Raw genomic sequence first — 6848 nt, forward strand, 5'->3', positions numbered from 1 at the left:
AAATAGGCCCAGAAGCTAATCAAGAGTGAGACCCTCCAGTCACAGCCTATCTCAGTTCTTACCCAGGATTGTCTTTCTTTTTGCTTTCCCAAATCTTAGATTTATATTCAATAATCACGGCATTATTTATTATGGCATCAATAATGCCATAATCATGGCATCTTCGACTTTTAAAAGGAAAATAGAAGTTATTCCTTTTAGTCTCTACCGAACCAAAGATTCCTCTTTATTATATCTCTCTGGCAGTGGCGGCCCATGCCTTCCCAGGAGAATCAAGTCTGCTTCTTGAAGCTTTTACTTGAAAGAAAATAATTCCAGCATCTTTTCCATCGGCAATTTGAATATCTGAAGAAAACTGGTCAGCCTCCAGCCTCGTTTGGACCCACTCTGACATATTAAGCACTCTTCTTAAATCATGGCTCACAGACAGCAGCACAACCCTCTGGATGCGGCCTGCACATCACAGTGTGCAAAGTGTCTAGGAATTTTTTTTTAATCTGTTTATTTTTTTGAAGTATAATTCATTTACAATGTTGTGTTAGTTTTTGGTGTAGAGCAAAGTGATTCAGTTATACTATAGGTAGGTAGGTAGATAAATAGATTAATAGATAGGAAGATAGATATAGATATATATTCTTTTTCATATTCTCTTCCATTATGGTTTATTACAGGACATTGAATATAGTTTCCTGTGCTATACAGTAGGTCCTTATTGTTTATCTACTTTATATATAGTAGTGATATCTGTTAATCACAAACTCCTAATTTATCCCTCCCTCACCCCCTTTCCTTTTTGGTAATCATAAGTCTGTCTTCTGCGTCTGTGAGTCTGTTTGTTTCGTAAACAAGTTCATTTGTGTCGTATTTTAGATTCCACATATTAGTGATATCATACAATATTTGTCTCTTTCTGACTTATTTCACTCAGTGTGATAATCTCTAGGTCCATCTACGTTGCTGCAGATGGGTAGTTCATTCTTTTTAATGGAATTAGTGCATTCTTTTAGTAGTATCCCATTGTACATGTATACCACACCTTCTTTATCCATTCATCTGTCAATGGATACTTAGGTTGCTTCCACGTCTTGGCTATTGTAAATAGCGCTGCTATGAACATTGGGGTGCATGTGTCTTTTTGAATTAGAGTTTTCTCCAGATATATGTCCAGGAGTGGGATTGCTAGATCATATGGCAACTCTATTTTTAGTTTTTTGAGGAACCTCCATACTGTTTCTCATAGCGGCTGCACCAAAATATATCCCCACCAACAGTGTAGGAGGGTTCCTTTTTCTCCACACCCTCTCCAGAATTTATTATTTGTAGACATTTTAATGATAGCCATTCTGACTGGTGTGAGGTAAAAATATGGAACACTACACGAATGTGCATGTCATCCTTGCTCAGGGCCATGCCAATCTTCTCTGTATCATTCCAATTTTTAGTATACGTGCTGCTGAAGCGAGCACTGTCTAGGACTTCTCTTGATCTTTACTATGCTTCTATCGTGCCTAAGGTTTTTATTTTTTATCAGCTGCTTCGTACTACTGGCTCATATTAATCTTATAGTCATATAAAAATACCCAGATTCACTTTTTTAAAAAGCATCATTTGCTATCAAGCTGTGTTTCCACTACCTTAAAACTGTCCAAACTGGTTTTTACAATAAATATTTACATTCAAATTTAATCCCATAATTTGATGCAATCCATCAGTTGAAGCTATTAACCTTGTACACTGATGTTCTCATCCATCATATTAATGCTCCCTCCCATATTGCTATCATCTGCAAAAGTTAATTACATACCTTTTATGACTTCATCTAAGTTTTAATAGTTAAAAATGTTTTAAAATGTTAAATCCAGTCTCAGGGCTGAATCCTTCGTGGTCAGATCCTCAAATATCCCTCAACATAACAGAATCGTTAGAAACAAAAAGTCCCACCTTTTCCGTTTACAATTATATTTCCTTCTCTGTTCATCTGATGCCCATCAGTACAGTCTGGTTAGAATCACTCTCTTTAGAACTGTAGTTCATACCAAGTTTTCCTTCATCGTGCCTGTCATCATTAAAGAAGAACATCTCTTTTCAATAGCCCTGGGTAAGATTAGGGTGGGAGAATGTTTCCCACTTCACTTTATGTCATTGAAAGTTTATTGTCAACACTGTGGGATGGCTTAACATCACATGTATCTTAACTTAAAAGGCCAACTTGAATCTTACCCACCATCTTGAAATCGTGATATACAAAAATTTTTGCTCAACTAGAACAACAGAAATCTTGAATTTGACAATGAGCAAAGTAAAACACAAATTGACTGCAGTAACCAAATTGCTCGGGCAGATTTACAAAGACACCACCATGCCACTGAACAACTGATGATGTAATTTTCCATCTAGAATCCCAGATTGTATTTTACTGTAAAATTACTGTTAGGAAGTGATAGCACTAGGCCCTTCCAACATACTGTTCTATGATATCAAAGTGAAACAAATTTATAATCCTGTTTTTTTTTTACATGCTGCTTTCTGATTACTTTCCAAATATGGTTTAACAATTTTCAATGACCACTTTAATGTGTCAAACACTAAATAGGATTTATCCACTGGTCTTTATTTTTCTTAGGTATAACTGCCCAAAATAGAATTAACAGACTTAATCTATTACCACATAAATTTATTTTATAATTCAAGAAAATATTTAAAAAGAAGAAAAAGGAGTCTATATCAAATACAGCAGGACACTACTTTCAAGGCATCAAATATTTTGGGAGACCATTATCATACCAGTCAAAATGTGATTGAGTCTGAAAAGTGTCCATTTAATTATTTTTCCAACTTTTAATAACTATTCAGACTATGACATTTAGCAGAACTAAGCAATAGAAATAATAATCTTGGAAAAATGAGTCATTTCATCTTTCCAAAGCACGAGAGTAGCTGAAATGCTACATGTGAGAAGAGAGTTCCCAGTTGGCTACTGACTCAAACCTCAAGTCCAAAGGCAGAGAAATCTTCCTGCTTGGTATACAGGCAATTCTGTACTCAAAGTCATTAAGTCACCTTTGTAGCAGTAACTCACTGTCCAACTATATGATATTTTATAAGTATTTTCATTCCTCCAGTCTTCCTTTTCCCATTTCCTTCTCCAAATAGATTGGCATTTCTTGGAAGACAGATTATTTCTGTAATTTCTGTATGTTTCTCATAGGGACTAAAACAGTATTAGGTATATAGTATCAAATACCTATATACACACACACATACATATATACAGACATAGATACCTGTAGGTAGATTGAAAACAAGCTCTTCAACATCCAGGAGGCTAGGAAGTTCATTTTTACAAGGACTGCAACACTGTTTATACTGATACTTTTTTTACCTTGACTTCTAATGGGGATTTCACACAAGTGTCCCTGGGCAACCACCTGTGGTTTTCAGGTTAAATGCATTTTCATATTGTCTAAGGCATATATACTATCTAGCCCTGTAAGAAAATGTTTGCCAACCTGGATTTAAGCAAAACACACAACACAGAGTAGCCCTCAACTAACAGGAGTAATGGGACAGGATAACCTGATAGATTTTCTTTTGACTGCTCTTCTACTGCTGTCATTATCAGCTTGCCAACTGGGCAACAGGTTACCACTCTTTACTAATGCCTCCTAGATTATGTTCTTATATCTTGACCTTAAGTATTTAGCTAATCTTGTGGAGCTACACGGATTTCTAGTCTGTTTTCAGTATCAGGCCTTCCTGACCCCTGTTCCATTTTCCCATATAATTCCTTGGTCTCCTATCCACTTGAGAGTTCACTGTTGTCCCAGTTATTTTATTTTCCTTTGTCCCCCTCTGTCAAGGACTACCAGAAAGGTTGTAAAGCCATTGTAATTGACTCAGAATACACAGGTAACCACACCAAGACCTCTCTATTGCTCAGCAAGCCTTTAATTCTCTCCCGAATGACTCCTTAGTGCATTCTCCTCCACAGTTGACCCCAAACTTTACCATCAAAACTTTTCAGTCTTTCTTCCTTCTCTCAGTACCCTCAAGTCATTCCAGGAATATTTACTGAGAAGATGGCCTTGCTTCTAAATTTACAGAGAAGATGACAGCCCCTAGAAACAACACCTTGCAGTCTCCTTCCTCGCCACCTGACGATGTGGCTGGCTTCTTCTGCATGTATCCTTTCACTGAGCTCTACCTTCCAAGGCTCCTGAGCTTATCCCCATTCTTCTCATAGGCAATTTGTTCCATCAAAGGCTTTTTGCTCCTTTATCACTGTTTTTGTTTCTCGCAATCATCCAACTGACTCAAACATTCCCAGCTTTCACAAGAGCCAATGATTAATACCTGGCTAAGTGGTGTAAATTCTTACTGGGATAATAAGAGGACAAGAGACAGCCTCAGTTTCATGCAGAATGAATGATGTAATATCATGAACAATGTGTTGGTTTTAGTTACTAACTCATTTGACAAAGTCTAATGATTAATATTAAAATCAGCAAAAATTACTGTAACACTAGCTTTTAACCAAAAGCAACACCTTAGTCCCAGATTATAAATTTTTTTAAATAAAATAGGGAGTTCCTCATCCCACTTATTTAACACCTCACTGTACAAAATAAGACACAGAAATACAGTTATTGTTCACCCCTTGAAATGCAACTCTTACACAGAAAGATGGAGCTACTTAGTATCCAAGGATATTCTCATGACCTATTTTAGAACCACTACATTCTTAAGTTCATATCTTCCCAAAAAGCCCATTATGATTTTTTAATTTTACATAAAATAAATATTATTATATTAGTTTCCTGACACACCTTCCCCTGACTTCTTTTTTTTAAAATTAATATACTATGAAAAACACTGAAAAAAAAACCCCACCACAATCAAAAACTAAGTATGGCAAAGAGCCTATATAAAATTTTAAGAAGTGCTATATTCTACAAGCTCCCTGAAATTAGGCTGAGGAAAAATAATGTGTCTTATATATGCTTCCACTTGTTAAACAGAAAAGTCCTTTCACAATACACGAGGCTTCTCACTTACTCCTATAGCTTTCTGTCTCAACTCAAAACTCAAAGTCTTGTGTTTCTGATTCCTAGGATAAATACCTAGGAGTGAAGTGCTGTGTCATTTGAGAGGTATACGCTTAATTTTATAATGATGGTGTATCATTTACACTGCCACCAGCAAAAGCAATATGCTGAGACAAATCACTTCAATCAGGACAGGCTACATATATATTAACATTGTACCAGCGGGATTAAGGACACAACTGATATGATGGTTAAAACTGTAACATAGAGGTCAAACTTGAAAAACTCATAAGCAGAGTGAAAAAGAGCAAAGAGCTAAACTTACCTCAGAAGAAAATTTTTATAGGGGTAGCAGAACAGATCATTAATAAAAGATTTTAGGTATACTGAATGTGGAAACCAGAAAAATAAGCAATAAAAGTCTCAATATTTACTGAAGAATGAGTGGTAATTATGAAAGAAAACTTGGTGAAACTATATGAAGATCAAAAGAAGTTCACTGTGTTCTTAACAAATTCAAATTAACTAAATAAGAGGCTTTTTAACCCTTCTGCCTAAGAAGAGCCATACACTTGTTAATTTTTTCTTTTTTGGTACAATGATAAACTAATGTCAAAAAATCATGAAGTCGGGAAAATAATGTTATTAATGAAAAAAGAAAGACATCAATTTGTTATCATACCCATCTGCAAAACTGAATTCCTAAAAAAATACTGAGCACTGCCTACAGTTTTAATGACCAACCAATAATTTTATATTTAGCCACATTTTTAGTCATATATAAAGGCAAGAGAAAGACTTCTTCAGTAATTCAAACTTCCTATTTATTACACAAGCTATTTGAATACATACTCTAGGTGACTGAGTAGTAAGTCAAATTTAAGAGATCTTAAATAAGGAAGTGATGGCATATAATACTGGCAGGGAGAATAAAAACCAGTTAAATAAAAGTTGCTTAATTGTAGTAAATATAGTAAAAAAAAAAAAACTGACAACACAAAAATTTAAAATATCTGTTTATAGAATACAAATATATAATGTAAAAATTAATAGCTTGTAACAACAACATAATTCCTAAACCTCAGATTATTGTATGTATATGTAAAACAATGGAAAATAATGACTAAATTGATGGGGGCAGGTAAAGAAAAAGTGCTAAATGTATCACACTTTATAAGGATTTTGTTTTTCTCTGTCTCTCCTTTTTATTCTCATTTTTTTCTTTCTCTTACTATCTTTGCCAATTAAATTTTGTTGTTGGTATTTCTAAAATCAAGAAATATTAGTTCCAATTCTTTATACCCAGGAAAAAATAACATTTCAAAAACTACTTTCCCCATAAATGATTTTTTTTTTTTAAATATCGGATTCTCCTAAACTGATAACATACAATCTACCTGGCAAACTTCTGTGCACTTCTGTTGGTCTGAAAGGCTAAGGGTCAGAAAGTTGCTTAGGAGTCCTCCACTCCCTTTCTCCCAAGGAGGAATCCTCGGTCATCACATTCCCTGACACGGGGTCACCTGGCTTCTGCTGAAGTAGTCACAGTATTTGCAAGTTAACTTCCTTGCAAACCACCTTACACCATGGTTGCATAGCGCTAACAGAAAATGATGCTTCTCTTCCACCTCCCAGTATTATTCACCCATTTGTTCCTCTTCCGCCATCATGTAGTCTACTGGCAAGCTTCTCCTTTCCAGGGTAATCAGAGCAGCTTATCCTCACTGGAAAACATGAAAAACCTCTTACCCTTCCAGTTATCCTCTTAGAAAATGACCCCAAGAAATGGATTCAGTACTTCAG

At 35.3% G+C, this 6848-nt stretch overlaps 1 non-coding gene across 1 annotated transcript; it reads right to left on the reverse strand.

Moving 5' to 3' along the window:
* Positions 1–1359: 1359 nt before the first annotated feature.
* LOC132530078 (U6 spliceosomal RNA) lies at positions 1360–1466 on the reverse strand. The gene has a single exon (XR_009543642.1). It is a non-coding gene; the product is annotated as a U6 spliceosomal RNA (small nuclear RNA).
* Between the last annotated feature and the right edge of the window lie 5382 nt (positions 1467–6848).

This window comes from Lagenorhynchus albirostris, chromosome 11 (genome assembly GCF_949774975.1).
Source record: "Lagenorhynchus albirostris chromosome 11, mLagAlb1.1, whole genome shotgun sequence".
In the NCBI taxonomy this organism is placed as follows: domain Eukaryota; kingdom Metazoa; phylum Chordata; class Mammalia; order Artiodactyla; family Delphinidae; genus Lagenorhynchus; species Lagenorhynchus albirostris.